Raw genomic sequence first — 18,236 nt, forward strand, 5'->3', positions numbered from 1 at the left:
CATAATTATCATATATAAATGATGCAAATGTATAATATTAATAAAAAATAGATATTTATTGTTTACCAAATAGGGATTACAGAAATCAAACTACAACTAATACTACCAGTCATATTAATCTTTAAAATTATTACCAAATAAAAACACTTTTCGAATTAGAAAACAGCATAAAAAAGGCACAAGAGCATGCAAAAACTTACTTTAGAAGAAGCCACCACTGCATGAAAGTGAAACTATGCCAGCTTGCTTATTGCCAAAAGAAGAACCAAAACTTTAAAAGTATAAGACAAACTCATTCATTATATTAATGATACATCTGTGATTAGGTGTCTCAGTGAATGTATGGGTGAGTGACTGGTTGTGTGTATGTTTGTATCAGTCTGTCAGTTGGTGTGAAATAGCTGCATGGGTTGGTGAGTGGGTACATGAGTAGCAGTATGGGTGACTGGTTGTCTGTGTGGTTGGGTGAGGGTGTGTGTGACTGTCTGTATGGATGGGTGAGTCAGTGGCTAAATGTGTTCAGTGAGTATGTGTGTGATGAGCTGTGTGGGTGGGTGAGTGTGTGTGTATTGCTGTGTGGGTGAGTGCCAGTGGTATATGGGTGAGTAACTGGGTATGTGAAAGGCAGTATAGGTGAGTGTTGGGGATTATGAGTGTGTGCTTTTGTCAGTGACTGTATAGGTGAGTGAGTATGTGTTAGTATATTTATGAGTACGTAAGTGGGCATGCATGTACCTGTATGGGTGAGCAAGTGGCTGTGCTATTGACTGTATGGGTGAGTGAGTTGGTGTGTGAATAGCTCTATGGGTGACTGACTCAGTGTGTGAGTGGCTGTATGAATGTATGAGTAGATGTGTATATAGATCTTTGAATTAGTAAGTGGGTGGGTAAGTACTGGTATGGGTCTATGAATGGGTATTTGAATGGTTGCGTGGGAGTGGGTATATGAAATGTTCTATGATGTGTGAGTGGGTACATCAGTTATTCTGTGGATGATGTCATCACTGATGCCATCAGTGATGCCATGAGTGATGTCGCCAACCATGTCATGAGTGATGTAATTTGTGAGGTCTTAATCAGTGCACTGCAGGTGGCACAAGTTATTTCACAGTTTTTTTCATGAGTTAGACCTAAGCCTAACTATAACGTCTCTGTAACCATTGTGTTTTTTTCAGTTAATTTCTAAGTTTTTTTAATTCTATTTCCTAACTATAACGTCCCTGTAACCTTTGTTTTTTCAGTGAATTTGTGATGTTTTTTAAATGCTAACTCCTCACTATTGCCCCTATAACATTTAGTGTTTTCAGTGAATTTCTATGTTTTTTTAAGTAGTAGTTGCTTTTGCAGAGTGGTGCAGAAATGGGGTGAGGCCTCCAACTAGCTCTCAGGAATCCCCAAGACTTACAGGAAGTAACAAGGGGAATTCTTGGCCCCAAGGTGCCCCAGAAGTAAAGTGGACTTTATCCCCCAGCCAGTAGTGCGCCAGGAGCTGTGTTTGCAGGGTGGTGGAGAATGAGGGCATGGCCTCCAAAGACCTCTAATAAATCCTGCTGTGTGGGACTTGCTGGAGGTAACAGGAGGGATAGTTGACTTCCAAGGACATCCTTGAGGGGCAACTACCCCTCCCCTTACCTCCAGTACACATCAGGATAACTGACACACATTAGAAAATTATTTTTACTAAAATGATTGGCAACTCATTTTATCAACTTCAGAAAGACTGCATCAATCAGGCTTGCCACTATGCCAAGTCACTCCTAACCTGCATATCAGCACAGCAAGTGCTGGAGTTATAGAGCTGCACTACAGGTATTAAAGGGAACGATTGTGAAGGTGTTCTGGTCCTGTGCCATACCTACCAGTACTGATAGATTCTGTGAGCTAGGCTAGCACTCTAGGCCTGTATTAGTATTCTTGTATTCTCACAAACTGGTGGCAGGTAGACTATGGATAGTGATTTGTAGGTACTACATGTAAGTTCCCCCTCTCGGACTCTGGCTTTGATTCTCCCTATAATTATTAACTGTATCAAGCAGAAGCGTTTTAGTAATGTGCTCTGTTGGACTTGCAATGTTTTTATAAAAAGACATTATTCTTGGAGACTGTGCTGCAATATTGTCAATAACTAAAGGTTCCGGATTCAGTAATATGCTATAAGAGATATGAAAAGGGGTGGTAGATGTAATGCATTCATGCAATTCTTTTTTTTAAATTGTGGTTCTTCGATCACTGAGCCAAGGACATGTATCTGTTATTATTTTCATTGCAACTTCAGTTCAGGAAAATCCTGAAAACCAACATTTAATTCAAAGCTCGCTTTAGAGGGGCCAAAGACAGCCAGATAGGGGTTCACCTGATCCACCACCCTGAACTCCCGGACTTTCCATTGTATTTTCTTTCAATATATGGCCCATTGCTGAGAAGTGGACCAGGTAACATGGGCAAAGTGCCAGCAATGATTTTGCTAATTCATATAACAGTGGCATGAGTGCCTTAAGACTTGCTTGCTCTGGATATTTGGTACATACTGAAATGGGATAATTTTGCAAGAAAACTTTCATCTTTTAAAAGACTTCAACTAAATACACAATCTAAACTGTTTTGCAAGAAACCAAGCTCAAGAAGTTTTAATTTCTATGCAGACTATAGCAGACAGAAGAGTGTGGGATGTGCTCATTTATTTTTGTGTCCCTAGATGCAGATTTATAGCAAAGGAAAGTCCTCATTTTATTAAATACACAGCAGTAAATATTATGCATTCTATGTTGCTCTCTTTTATTCCTCAGTGGCCATAGACATTAAAGAAAGTGGCGCTTCCCATAAATCCTGCCACATCCCAAAAGGAAAAGAACATCAACTGTGTCCATTCCAAATACATAGGAGGAAGTCCTTCATCATTTAGGGCCTCTTATTTGAATGCAGAGAAGATAATAAGCCAGTGAATGGAAAATAAAATGCAAATAGCAACATAAATCCCATCAGATATATCGCAGATTCAGCTTTAACGGTTTTGGCAGGTTCCTGCAAGTCAGTTCAGGGATTCAGAAATCCTTGTTTAATCTTCTGATATTCCTACAAACTTCTTCAGAAATACTAGGCTTTGGGGAAACCTTCGACGGGAGTAAAAAAGCAATCGTACTGAATCAATATTTCAAAGGATGGATAATACTTGCCTCCAATCTTTTATGGAATCATGACTTTCCTTCACTAAACTACCTAGAAAAGCCTGCATTTGATTACAAGACCAGATTTTATTATGGATGTTCAAATCTTGTTAATTACAGTGGTACAAGGATGCGTCACTGGTTTACAATAAAATGTCTGGAATGTAAAACTCAGGACCAAACAGCTGAGCTAAGTCTTCCAAACTTTAGCTGGCAAAACATGCTTTGGAAGGAATGGTTCTCTTTCAGAATGAGCTCTAAAAGAGTTTGTGTCTATCCTCACTTGTGACATAATCCCCTTAACCCATTTGGCTAAGCTGAACACAAGAGACCAGGCCCTGGGGAATGGGGTCCCTGGAGCTAAAACCAGCCCAGGGATGGTGGTCGCGTAGCCCCTTCCCCTTTTGAGGGCAGAAAATCAAGCAGAAAAGGCAGAAAAACTAGCAGAAAAGGCAAAACAGAGGGCTGAAAAACAAGCAGAAAAGGCAAAACAAAGGGCAGAAATACAAGCAGAAAAAGACTAAATAGAGGGCAGAAAGACAAGCAAAACAGAGCAGAAGAGAGCAAACAAGAGGGCCCTCAGACACTCACACACCTACTCACAAACCCACTTAGAGACTCATGCACCCATTTCCAGACCCACTGAGACACTCATACGCCCACTCCCAGACCCACTCAGAGACACATGCACCCACTCACAAACATACTGATAGACTCACGCATCCATTTACCAACCCACTCCGTAGCGGCCGCCATCTTGTCTCTCGGTAGGATCGAGAGACAAGAGGAGGTCAAAACAAAGGGGGAAATAACTATAAGGGGGCATAGTAGATCCTCGCTGACCCCCTAGGTTTGATGTGGAGGTTTTAAAAGGGCCCCGCGGGGCAAAAAAAAAAAATAATAATAATAATCGAACGGCTGAATGGATTTGCACGAAACTTGGCAAAATATTAGGGACTGGTAGCCCGATGTGCCTTTGCTAGGTCTCAATATATGTGCTCCAGTGGATTTTGAGAAATTAACGTTCAAAAAAAGATATATATCTGTACCAGCGCTCCGCTTCGCGTAACGGAGGTTTGCGAAGCTGATTGGTCATTCTGTCACTGGGCTATAGTTGGGCTACATCTGGCTGATATTTGGGCTACATTTGTTTTTTTGTGTGTCTGGCGGCCATCTTTGGGCTACATTGGGCTACATTGGGCTTCATTGGGCTACATTGGGCTACATTTGGGCTCCAACATATATATAGGCCAATGTAGCCCAATATATATTTTTCAAAGTTAATTTTCGTAAAAACCACTGGAGCATATATCTTGAGACATAGCAAAGGCACATCGGGCTACCAGTCCCTACAATTTTGCCAAGTTTCGTGGAAATCCATTCAGCCGTTCGAGCTAAAAGTGAGTCCAACCGCCCTATGGAAATGAAGGAAATGAATGGGTAATTTGTAATTAGCAAATAGCTAATCGCAAACTAGGAATGGTAAAGAATCGCTATTTATTCCTTAAAGTTCGCTATTTAGGAAATGCAAAAAACTTTGATGATACATATGGCGGTTCATCTCTAACAAGATAAGAAGCATAGGGATACATTTATGATGACTGGCGCATCACCAGGGATGTGTTAGTCATTCTGTGCCGCTGTTCCGTCACCTATGGTGTGCTGCATTTACAATGCGGCGCATCATGGGGCAAAAACAGCACAGATGCGTGATGTATCTGTGCCGTAAAGGTGGCGCATTGCTGGAGTTGTATCGCAAGTGTGATGAAGCTCCAGCAAGGGTCGGGGGTGCCCCTGTCGCAGGGTTTCTGTTCTCACACAGAACTGTGGACAGAGGATTGGAACCTCGGCGAATTAGGGTGTCCCAAAACTCACGTTAGTAATCAAAAACTCCTTAGCAAGCTAGGTACAGTGTCACATTGGATATAACAAACTCTCAATGTTTAGACAATCCAGAATATGAACTTATAGTACCTCAGGATACGTGGAACTCATGAACAGTCGGTCGTTATATATTTCTTAGAAACCAGAACATGGAGTTAAGAAGAACACATGTGTATTTGAAATGTTTATTTACTAATGCCGTCTTCTCAGGCGTAGTATCTTAGATAATACACGTACACATATTATCAGTAGCAAAATTACCAGCATAGTTACTAGTACATAAAAAGCGAATGGTGATAGTATGTTAACATGCTGTAAATGTATAAGAGTTAGCAACACTTATAAGCAGCCGCGGGCCGTGGAGGGAGTTACGGTGAGGCAGGGAGGCGGGGAGGGGGAGAAGCAGGGTGGAGAATACAAGTACACATATTATCAGTAGCAAAATTACCAGCATAGTTACTAGTACATAAAAAGCGAATGGTGACAGTATGTTAACATGCTGTAAATGAATAAGAGTTAGCAACACTTATAAGCAGCCGCGGGCCGTGGAGGGAGTTACGGTGGGGCAAGGAGGCGGGGAGGGGGAGGGGCAAGGTAGAGATGTCATCAGTGATGTCACTGACCATGTCATGAATGATGTAATATGTGACATCATCAGCAGTGGATTGCGGGTGCGCGATATATAGTTAGTGCAACTAACTATATATGGAATTTCAATGGTTTTGTGTGAGTAAAATAAGGTTTTCTAAATGCTAATTCCTAACTATATATGGTCTATAACCTATGGTTTTTTCAGTGAATATATATATATATATATATATATTACCTACTGGCGGTCGCCAGTAGGTAGTTATAGTTAGGACCTAGCTACCATAGGAAATCCGCAACATTCTATTGGGAATAACTTTGGCGCTGGCGGAGGAATTTGCGTGTAATTTTCCAGAATTTTAGCCAGCTCCGCTGCGCTCCTTCCCTGAAAGTTTCGGGGAGATTCGTGATGTGGGGGCTGAGAAAAAAGGGGGGTCCCAAAACGTGTTTTCCCCATGTTAATTTCCATAGGACGTTCTGACACGGCTATAGCCCGAACCGCTGAACGGAATTACGCCAAACTTTGCAAAATTGTAGGGACTGGTACGCAGATGTGCCTTTGCTATATTTGGTGAAAATTGCTCCAGTGGTGTTTTTGAAAATTAATTTCAAAAACACATATATATCTATAGCTGCGCTCCGAGCGCTCACCGGTACGCGTACCGGGGAGCGCACCCGGCGTGCCATGGGAGTGCACGAGCGGAAAGCTGATTGGCTGTCGGATGTCTTGTGTCTCGGTAGAATAGAGACACAAGAGGTGAAAATAAAAAGGGGGAAATGATTAAAAGGGGGCAGGGTAGACACCCCTGACCACCTAGGTTTTCTGAGGGGGGCCTAGAAGGACCGTGAAGGGCAAAAAAATGTTTTTTTGCAATTTTCGCGGGGTAAGCGCTGTGTGCGTTCCCATCTACGCTCACCGGTACGAGCACCCAGAGCGTACCACATTGAAAAACATTGAAACTAGTGTAAAATAAGAATTTGGATTGCTTAGAGGTAGGGTAGCTCTAAAAAGAGCTGTTGTGTTATGTGGGTGATTTAAGTACCTACAAGTAGGTACCGATGCAGATTCTAAAATTCACTTCAATACAATCACTTCGCTACTACCTCATAAATTAGAAATAAAAATGAATAAGAGGTCAACTAATTTTTAATTTGTAAATATTAATTTATTGTTCAGAATTTTCATAATTTAATTGAACTTGTAGCATGTCCTCATCTGGAATTTCCTCTTCAATCATATGATCAGGAATCTCCTCATTATAAGTGTGCCATGATGATTGTTGGAATTCTATTGTATCCAAACATTTGATAAATTGTTCGTCAAGAGATTCATCCAAAAAATTATTTATGTCATCTCCTCCTTGTGATAAAATGGTGCTGTCGATATCTGTGACATTTTGAATTTCAATAAATGTAGTTGAAATTTCAAAAGAAATTTCCTTGGTCTCCTCATTCTGATCCATTTTAATTTCAAATTTCTTGCTGTAAATTGCAGAAAAAAGTAATCACTTTCATTTATCATTTTTAGTAATACATAATATAAAAGTAGCTTAATCAAGTATTTAGGTCTTTAAAATTAATTGGTAGTGTATAGTATCAGGCAGGTAGTAGAAATATAAAGCACTGCATGTGATGAAGCCTATCTTAATCCATAATTCTAACAGAATGACTGTAAATAGCTAACAGAAAACATTTTCCAAATTATCTTAAAGTGTATAACATAGTTCCTCTTACAAATTAACAACTCGCCTTTTTGAAAGTAGGAGAAGAGTTAGTACTGTGTAATTCAAACTCCAGAAATTGAGCACCCAAAATTCCTCTCAAAAGTACCTCAGACAGGAGTATCACAAAATGGCTGTGTTTTCCTCTTATTTAAGATATATACATAACCATTCATACTTCATCACACACAAATTCAAAATGAAAGTAACATTTTGATTGGTTCTAAATTTCAATGCTTTCAAATGTGTTTTCCCCATGCAATTTTGTATAGGAAATTTAGACATGGTTACAGCCCGAACGGATGAATGTAATTACACCAAACTTGGTAAAATGATAGGCACTGGTACGTAGTAGGGCTTTTCCATATTTGTTTGAAATTGCTCCAGTGGTTTTTATGAAAAGCAACTTCAAAAACACATATATATCAATAAGCGAGCTTCGAGCGCTTACCGGTCCGCGTACCGGGGAGCGCACCCGGCGCGCCACGGAAGGGCGCAAGCGGAAAGCTGATTGACTCTTGGGTGTCTGACAACATTCCAAACAGTCCGGAGAGTCCGCCATCTTGTGTCTCGGTAGAATCGAGACACAAGAGGTGAAATTAAAAAGGGGGAAATGATTAAAAGGGGGCAGGGTAGACACCCCCTGAGCCCCTAGGTTTTTAGAGGGAGGCCTAGAAGGACCCTGAAGGGCAATACAAGTTTTTTTTTAATTTTCACGGGGTGAGCGCTGGGTGCGTTCCCATGTACGCTCACCGGTGCACGCACCCTGAGCGCACCACGGGGAAAAACAGTGTAAAAAATGTGAGTAAAAAAATAATTTAGAGTGCTTAGAGGTAGAGTAGCTCTAGATATTCTGGCGGCTCTCCAGATTACACAGAAGGGTTTTGAACCCACACACGAAAAAGGCCATCTTCTAGATGGGGTTTTTAGTAACGACCACAGACTCGAGGTAGGGATTCCCCTGCCCCTCACATGGACGGACCACTACCTGATACCTATACAGTGGTTGCCAGCTACATCGTCCCAGGCTCCCCAACGCGTCGTCCCTCATGGGAGAGACTGGACTAAAATATCCACGGATCAATGGATTAATTCTCTCTCTTCCACTCTTTCCCAAACTGAGACAGATCCTGCGTCACAGTATGATAACTATACCAACTGGATGCGTACAGCCCTAGACGATGTTGCACCCATAAAAACTCTTAAAGAAAAGACCAAATCGAGGGTTTCACCATGGTACACTCCCCATCTCAAAGAATTAAAAAGAGTGTGTAGGAAGCTTGAGAGAAATTGGAGGGACTCCCATAGCAATACAGATAAAACTATTCATCATGAAGCTATCAAAAACTACAAAACAGAAATCAGATGTACTAAAGCTTCGTACTTCGAAGAAAAAATTACCACTGCCTCCAACTCACCTAGAGAAATTTTCCAGATAGCAAAATCTCTAATCGACCCCCCCCGATTCCCATTGACCCCAGCAAAGCTCAGGCTCGCTGTGATAGTCAGGCTGAATATTTTCATAAGAAAATACAGTACATTGCCTCTGCTTTTGACCCACCTAATTTGGCCCAGGACGAAGGAACTTTCCCTCCACACACCTTGACCCACAAATTGGATGAGTTCCCTTTGCTAAAAGATGATTCCCTTGATGCCCTCATGCGGAAAATTAAATCTGGATCTCCCACTGATCCTGCCCCCCCTTGTCAACTAATAAAGATTAAGGATAGCATTAAACCTGTTATCCTTAATATTTTAAACACCTCCATCACTACAGGTTCAGTGCATACTGCCTGGAAATGTGCCCAAGTCAGAGCACTATTGAAAAAACCAACCTTGGACCCTGAAAATATGGCCAACTATCGACCTATTTCACTACTTCCATGGGTCAGCAAACTACTAGAGAAACACATTAATGCCTCCATCACTCAATTCCTAGAAAATAATCACTTGCTTCATGACTCTCAAGCAGGTTTCCGTCCCAAATTGGGAACTGAGGCTGCTCTTTTGGCAGTAACAGAGCTGGCCAGGAAAGAGATGGATCAAGGCGGCACTACAGCAATTATGCTGCTTGACCTTAGTGCCGCCTTCGACACTGTTAATACCAGCATCCTCCTCCACCGCCTCGGCCAAATAGGAATCTCAGGGAAGGCCATGGACTGGCTTCAGTCTTTTCTGGAGAATCGCTCCTTTGAAGTTGTAGAGGGCAATACCCACTCAAAAATGTGGCCCCTAGATCAAGGGGTGCCTCAGGGCTCTGCCCTGAGCCCCACCCTTTTTAATATTTATATGCAACCTCTTGCTGACATAGTGTATTCATTCGGCATAGACATAGTGACCTATGCCGATGATACACAATTAGTTGTGTCCATGAACCAATCCGATCCCTCCCTTTCGAATCTTAGCAACTGCTTGGTAGCAGTTGCACAATGGATGGCTGCCTCGCATTTGAAACTAAATGGCGAGAAAACAGAGCTCATGATTTTAGGCAATCCAACTATTCCTAGTCCTCTGACGGACTGGCCCCCTTGCATGGGCCCTCCGCCCCAACCAAAGCCCTATATAAAAAGTTTGGGCATTTGGCTAGACGCAAACCTAAGCTTCACTCAGCAAGCAACCATTCTGTCTGCCACCTGTTTTGGCCTTATGCGAATGCTTAGGAAAGTGCTACCACTTCTCCCTGCCCAAGCCCGAAGAATAATGGTACAAGCCATTATCCTGTCCCGTTTGGACTATGGGAATTCCTTATATCTGGGGGCACCTGCCTCCACAATAAGGAAGTTTCAGGTGACCCAAAACGCTGCAGCCCGTCTTTTATTGGGCCTCAGTCAGCGGGAATCAGGAACAGCGGCTTTGAGGAAACTGCATTGGCTTCCCGTTAAGGCCAGAATACTGTTCAAATCTATGTGCATTATGCACAAGGCCATGAGGAAGACTGCACCAACAATGATCTGTGCCTTAGCAACTCCCTACCTCCCCCATAGAGCCTTACGTTCTAGCACAGCTTTCCTGGCCACCGTCAATAAAATCAGACGCACCAGATGGGGTGGGCGCTCCTTTTCTTGGAATGCCGCAAAAGCCTGGAATTACCTGCCCACTACCCTCCGCAGTGAACCTGACCTTCTGAAATTTCGGAAAGAACTGAAAACTTTCCTTTTCATCTAAAAACCTGCTTTTTACTGTTCCTGTTCAGTTTTCTTTAGTCTGACTTTACACAGCGCTACGAGGCCTTCGGGTTGTTTGCGCTTAATAAAACACAATTAATAATAATAATAATAATAAAAGAGCTGTTGTGTTATGTGGGTGTTTTTTGTACCTACAAGTAGGTACCAATGCAGAGTCTCAAATTCAAGAGGAAGACTCTATTCCCCTCGTCTGTGAAATGTACACCATCTCTCCTATAGATGCCTTGCATGTTGTAACGCGAGTGGTTGTGGTATATGGAACCCATACCATAGTCTCTGAGGAAAGCAGAAACACATTTATTCACATGTTTCCTTGCTTTCTCAATCTGTGGACAAAATTGGTTGGACCAGTTCCATTTTTGCCTTTGGCATATATTAGAAAATACCAATGCAGTTTTTGGAAAAAGTGACATCAATTGCCCAAAGATGTCTTTTAAAAGCATTTCCAGACCAACCCCAGTCATTGTCACCACAGTGCACAATTATGAGGTCAGGGTGTGGTAGATGCATAAAGGATTTTATCAATGGTATCAATTGGTGACTTCTTAATCCTCTCTGTCCAATCCACACAATGTCCACATTTGGTAAATCAAGGTTGTAAACACCTCTGTTACTTGCAAATTTTTCACTCCAGTAGACAAAGCTATGACCCACAAACCAGACTTTTGGCATCTTGAAGGTAGATGTGCTTCTATTCAGATGAGTTGTGGAAATGAAATGGCAGTTTGTAAGTAGGAATTATGAAAAAAGTGGTTGAGATTCAGTGCAGTTGAAAAACAAGAAATGATTGGTGCTTTCTTAAAATTCAGCACTGAAAATTAGGGTGTATGCTTTCTTTTGTAAGAAGTCATTTTAATGGTTGAGAAAAGGTCATTTAAAGAAACATTGCACATGATTAGCTAGTATATTGAGAGGTCAAACACCCTTGCTGGATTCTTTTTCAACATTCTATGATGAACTTTTGAACTGTGTGCTGGGTTAGGTGGGAGTTACCATGGTAATAGGCTGAATGATCACTGGGGGGATGGGTGAATATTATGTGAGTTTCAAAGTGTTGAAATGTACAACCAATTAAAATGTGCAGTTTGGTTTTGAATTTGTGTGGGAAGAATTTTGATTGGTTATGTACAAGAATATGGGTCTGAAATGAGAGGGAATCTGTGCCATTATTGAAAGGCTCCAGTGACAGAAGCATTATTCAGAGATTTTGCTTACGAAAATCTGGTGTGTGTGTGACTGACACTGTTCTCCATCTTCCAAAGCATTTTTAAAGGTGAGTAATGATTCTTTTAATAAAGATAGACTGCTGTATGTACTATAGGGAAGACTAAGAAGCATATTGTGCTTCTTAATTCTAGTATTGTGTGTCATGTTTTTTTGTAATGCTGTTTAAAAATTGAATGGTGCATATTGGAAATGTATTTTGGAAATGAGTTAAGTTTCTGCTTTGTTTTGTAGTGGTCATTTAAATGGGCTGTGCTTTGTGTAAAAAATGATTTACTATGGAAAATGTTTTCTGCTAAAATGTCTGGCTTTTAAATTTTGGTCAAGGTTCACCCTGAGTGTCTGTTTGAAATAAGGAATTACATTTTCACGTTTTTCAATAATGTCACTTGTACTTTCTAACAGTTTGCCTCTCTTAGCTTAAATTGTACTCTGTGTCTGTGTCTCATGTCACTTTGCACGTGCATAATCTCTCTTTTTCTGTGTGTCATTTCTCTCTTTGTGTGTGTGTCATGACATGTGTCTCATGTGCCTAAGATCACATTGTGAGTCTAGCTTGATTTTAAATGGATCTGGTTGAATAATATGCTTAGTTGATGTCTTTAAAAATATGGAAGTACGTGTTTTTTTTTTTAAGTCATTTGGGCTTTAGTATATGTTCTAGTAGGGAATCTTAGGTAGTGTCTGTGTTAGGCCTCTAATTTCAGAAATAGGCTCTAAGCTGTGCAATCAAGATCCAGGGTGTGCCTTTGAAATGAATGAGGGATGTTATGTCTTGCTTATATAAATGTGGTCTGTTTTTTGCCAGTAGAGACAGTGAAATAGTATGAACAGACACACACATATTGCATGCAGAGACAGACATGGTAGATTACATGTAACATTCTCGTCATGTGTCTAAGATCACACTGTGAGTCAAACTTGATTTTAAATGGATCTGGGTGAATAATATGCTTAGTTGATGTCTTTAAAAATATGGAAGTACATGTTTTTTTAAAGTCAGTTGGGCTTTAGTATATGTTCTAGTAGGGAATATTAGGCAGCGTCTGTGTTAAGCCTCTTACTTCAGCAATAGGCTCTAAGCTGTGCAATCAAGATCCAGGGTTTGCCTTTGAAATGATAGAGGAATGTTATGTCTTGCTTATATATATGTGGTCTGTTTTTTGCCAGTAGAGACAGTGAAATAGTATGACCAGAGACACACATATTGCATGCAGAGACAGACATGGTAGATTACATGTAACATCCTGGTTATGTGCCTAAGATCACACTGTGAGTCAAGCTTGATTTTAAATGGATCTGGGTGGATAATATGCTTAGTTGATGTCTTTAAAAATATGGAAGTATATGTTTTTTTAAAGTCAGTTGGGCTTTAGTATATGTTCTAGTAGGGAATCTTAGGCAGTGTATGCGTTAGGCCTCTTACTTCAGAAATAGGCTCTAAGTTGTGCAATCAAGATCCAGGGTGTGCCTTTGAAATGAACGAGGAATGTTATGTCTTGCTTATATATATGTGGTCTGTTTTTTGCCAGTAGAGACAGTGAAATAGTATGACCAGAGACACACATATTGCATGCAGAGACAGACATGGTAGATTACATGTAACATCCTGGTCATGTGTCTAAGATCACACTGTGAGTCAAGCTTGATTTTAAATGGATCTGGGTGAATAATATGCTTAGTTGATGTCTTTAAAAATATGGAAGTATATGTTTTCTTAAAGTCAGTTGGGCTTTAGTATACGTTCTAGTAGGGAATCTTAGGAAGTGTCTGTGTTAGGCCTCTTACTTCAGAAATAGGCTCTAAGCTGTGCAATCAAGATCCAGGGTGTGCCTTTGAAATGAACGAGGAATGTTATGTGTTGCTTATATATATATGTGATCTGTTTTTTGCCAGTAGAGACAGTGAAATAGTATGAGCAGACACACACATATTGCATGCAGAGTCAGACATGCTAGATTACATATAACATCCTGGTCATGTGCCTTAGATCACACTGTGAGTCAAGCGTGATTTGAAATGGATCTGGGTGAATAAAATGCTTAGTTGATGTCTTTAAAAATATGGAAGTACATGTTTTTTTAAAGTCAGTTGGGCTTTAGTATATGTTCTAGTAGGGAATCTTAGGAAGTGTCTGTGTTAGACCTCTTACTTCAGAAATAGGCTCTAAGCTGTGCAATTAAGATCCAGGGTGTGCCTTTGAAATGAGAGAGGAATGTTATGTCTTGCTTATATATATGTGGTCTGTTTTTTGCCAGTATAGATAGTGAAATAGTATGAGCAGACACACACATATTGCATGCAGAGACAGACATGGTAGATTACATGTAACATCCTGGTCATGTGCCTAAGATCACAGTGTGAGTCAAGCTTGATTTTAAATGGATCTGGGTGGATAATATGCTTAGTTGATGTCTTTAAAAATATGGAAGTACTTGTTTTTTTAAAGTCAGTTGGGCTTTAGTATATGTTCTAGAAGGGAATCTTAGGCAGCGTCTGTGTTAGGCCTCTTACTTCAGAAATAGGCTCTAAGCTGTACAATCAAGATCCAGGGTGTGCCTTTGAAATGAACGAGGAACAATATGTGTTGCTTATATATATGCGGTCTGTTTTTTGCCAGTAGAGACAGTGAAATAGTATGACCAGAGACACACATATTGCATGCAGAGACAGACATGGTAGATTACATGTAACATCCTGGTCATGTGCCTAAGGTCACACTGTGAGTCAAGCTTGATTTTAAATGGATCTTGGTGAATAATATGCTTAGTTTATGTCTTTAAAAGTATGGAAGTACATGTTTTTTTAAAAGTCAGTTGGGCTTTAGTATATGTTCTTGTAGGGAATCTTAGGCAGCGTCTGTGTTAGGCCTCTTACTTCAGAAATAGGCTCTAAGCTGTACAATCAAGATCCAGGGTGTGCCTTTGAAATGAACGAGGAATGATATGTGTTGCTTATATATATGTGGTCTGTTTTTTGCCAGTAGAGACAGTGAAATAGTATGACCAGAGACACACATATTGCATGCAGAGACAGACATGGTAGATTACATGTAACATCCTGGTCATGTGCCTAAGGTCACACTGTGAGTCAAGCTTGATTTTAAATGGATCTTGGTGAATAATATGCTTAGTTGATGTCTTTAAAAATATGGAAGTACATTTTTTTTTAAAGTCATTTGGGCTTTAGTATATGTTCTAGTAGGGAATCTTAGGCAGCATCTGTGTTAGGTCCCTTACTTCAGAAATAGGCTCTAAGCTGTGCAATCAAGATCCAGGGTGTGCCTTTGAAATGAACGAGGAATGTTATGTGTTGCTTATATATATGTGGTCTGTTGTTTGCCAGTAGAGACAGTGAAATAGTATGAGCAGACACACACATTTTGCATGCAGAGACAGACATAGTAGATTACATGTAACATCCTGGTCATGTGGAGAAGCGTGGCTCAGTGGTGTGGAGAAGCGTGGCTCAGTGGTGTGGAGAAGCGTGGCTCAGTGGTTAGAGGTGGCAGACCTGGAAGCTGAGATCAGCCGTGGACCAGGGTTCAATTCCCCGCCTCGGCGGGTCTCGGGCTCAAAAAAATTCCACGGACTCGATAATTCTCGTTCCGGTGCCTACTCAACTCACGGGGTCACACTCTGCGACTCTGGGCAATAGCTTGCTTAATCTCCACTACGGCCCCTCGCGGCGGGATGCCTGGCTTTCACCTTGTGGACACCCTGCCGGGGTATCTCACAGGGGAATACCAGGACGGGTTCCCTAAGCAAGCGCCGAGATGCCTACGGGTAGTCGTGCGCTATACAAGAGCCTAATCATTTCATTTCATTTCATGTGCCTAAGATCACACTGTGAGTCAAGCTTGATTTTAAATGGATCATGGTGAATAATATGCTTAGTTGATGTCTTTAAAAATATGGAAGTACATGTTTTTTAAAAGTCAGTTGGGCTTTAGTATATGTTCTAGTAGGGAATCTTAGTCAGCATCTGTGTTAGGCCTCTCACTTCAGAAATATGCTCTAAGCTGTGCAATCAAGATCCAGGGTGTGCCTTTGAAATGAACGAGGAATGTTATGTGTTGCTTATATATATGTGGTCTGTTTTTGCCAGTAGAGACGGTGAAATAGTATGAGCAGACACACACATTTTGCATGCAGAGACAGACATAGTAGATTACATGTAACATCCTGGTCATGTGCCTAAGATCACACTGTGAGTCAAGCTTGATTTTAAATGGATCTGGGTGAATAATATGCTTAGTTGATGTCTTTAAAAATATGGAAGTACATGTTTTTTTAAAGACAGTTGGGCTTTAGTATATGTTCTAGTAGGGAATCTTAGGCAGCATGTCTGTTAGGCCTCTTACTTCAGAAATAGGCTCTAAGCTGTGCAATCAAGATGCAGGGTGTGCCTTTGAAATGAAAAAGGAATGTTATGTCTTGCTTATATATATCCGGTTTGTTTACGAACATCAACTAAACATATTATTCACCCAGATCCATTTAAAATCAAGCTTGACTCACAGGTATCAAAAAAAGACCGCTTTTTACAAGGAAAAAAAACATAGTAAAGATTGTGGTTGAAGCATTCTTACTGACAGGAGTGGGAGCCGTTACCTTACAGGCTCGCTGGGGACGCTTCTCCATCGTCGGTCTGCCCGCACTGAGGGCTTGGGACACTGGGGCTTTGCGCTGCGGAGTGCACTGCTGCCTGGGCACCTGGTCCCCCCCGCCGCCGCCTACAACTCACGGCTGCCGAGCGGGGGGACTACAGTCCCCACAATTCCAAGTAGCCCCGTCCACCTATGCCCTTGCACGCGCCCGGAGGCGCACAAAACATTGGCGCTCCGCTGTAGGAGCGGGAGACCATTCTTACTGACAGGAGTGGGAGCCGTTACCTCACAGGCTCGCTGGGGACGCTTCTCCATCGTCGGTCTGCCCTCACTGAGGGCTTGGGACACTGGGGCTTTGCGCTGCGGAGTGCACTGTTGCCTGGGCACCTGGTCCCCCCCCCGCCGCCGCCTACAACTCGCGGCCGCCGAGCGGGGGGACTACAGCCCCCACAATTCCAAGTAGCCCCGCCCACCTACACCCTTGCACGGAGCCAGAGGCGCACAAAACATCAGCACTTCCCCCGCGTCGCGGGACGCGCGCGGGTGGCGCCGGGCTAGGCCCGGGCAAAGGGCTGGCCATCTGTGGCCATCAGGGGCCAGAGGAGGCCGGGACGGGCCACAACCCCTGGTTGGAGATATGGGTAAGCGTAAAATGGATAATCAGGGAGAGGGGGTGTCAAAAAAAGCAAAAGTTCCCAGAAAATCAGAGTCCATTATTTCCTATTTGACCTCAGCTGTGGGGGTGCTGAGCGTAGAGATCGCAAATGCTGAAAAGGAACTAGGTCTGGTAACATCTGTCCCCCTGGATGAGACGCCTGAGAGTTTACCTGAACAAATCCTAAGACCCCCCATCCCTTTGGACCCGGTTGTGTTGATTAAGGACCCTGCACATGTGGAAAATAATAATGATATTGGCATTAACAAAAATTTGAATAGAACTGGGGGATCATTTTCCACTTCTGATCTCGTGGCCAAAACTGTTGAAGTACCACTAGGTACGGATGGGATACGAAAGGAATATCGGAAGTCAGCTAAAAAGTTAACACCTGGGGTGGTACCACAGCGAGCAGACATCACGGGAACTGACCATTTGGCGTCCCTGTTAGAAGAAATGTTTGAGTCACGTCTGGAGCCCATCCTAACTGACTTAGCTAAGAACATTGTGGACTGTTTGAACACCTGTGTGGCTAGTTTGATCTCTAAATGTGCTAACATTGACAATTTTATAAAAATACACAAGGATTGTTGCAGAACAAGTGGCCAAATACAGAAAGAGCTTACCAGTAGTGGGGGTAAAAGAAGACAGGGAGAAACTAGCATTAGTATTCTGGAGGATGCGCCTCTTATCCCGGCACAAAATATCAAGAGGGCCAGGGATTTGATTAAAACCAAAACCCCTCAGTCCAAAATCGATCAGTCCCAAATTGATTGTATGACTAATACGTCAAAGCAAGGGGCTATTCCACCCTCTAGGGCAAGCCTCACCATCGGTATGGGCCAAGACCAGGGGAGGGGACACATTCTGGAGCTTCCACCAGATGCGGCGCCCTTGGTGGCTATCCTGGCTGGGGTACCACCTCTGACTGGGGATATTAGGGAGTCTACACAAGATCTTATGGGTAAAGTAAAAAACTGGTGTACCCAAATGAGCAGTGGTAATAATGATATCTCCTCGCATATTATTATGGCAAGACGGGTAGGGTGGGTTGGCCAGCGAAATAAATCCATTGCAGGGGATTGCATTGTAGTTAGTTTTAATACTACAAATATTGCTAACAGGTTGTTCTGGGACGCTTCGGAAATAGGGGAGGGGGGCGGTATTAGGCCTCTCCCTCTGGGGTATTTCTATCCACCAGGTAAT

Source organism: Lissotriton helveticus, chromosome 8 (genome assembly GCF_964261635.1).
Source record: "Lissotriton helveticus chromosome 8, aLisHel1.1, whole genome shotgun sequence".
Classification (NCBI taxonomy): Eukaryota; Metazoa; Chordata; class Amphibia; order Caudata; family Salamandridae; genus Lissotriton; species Lissotriton helveticus.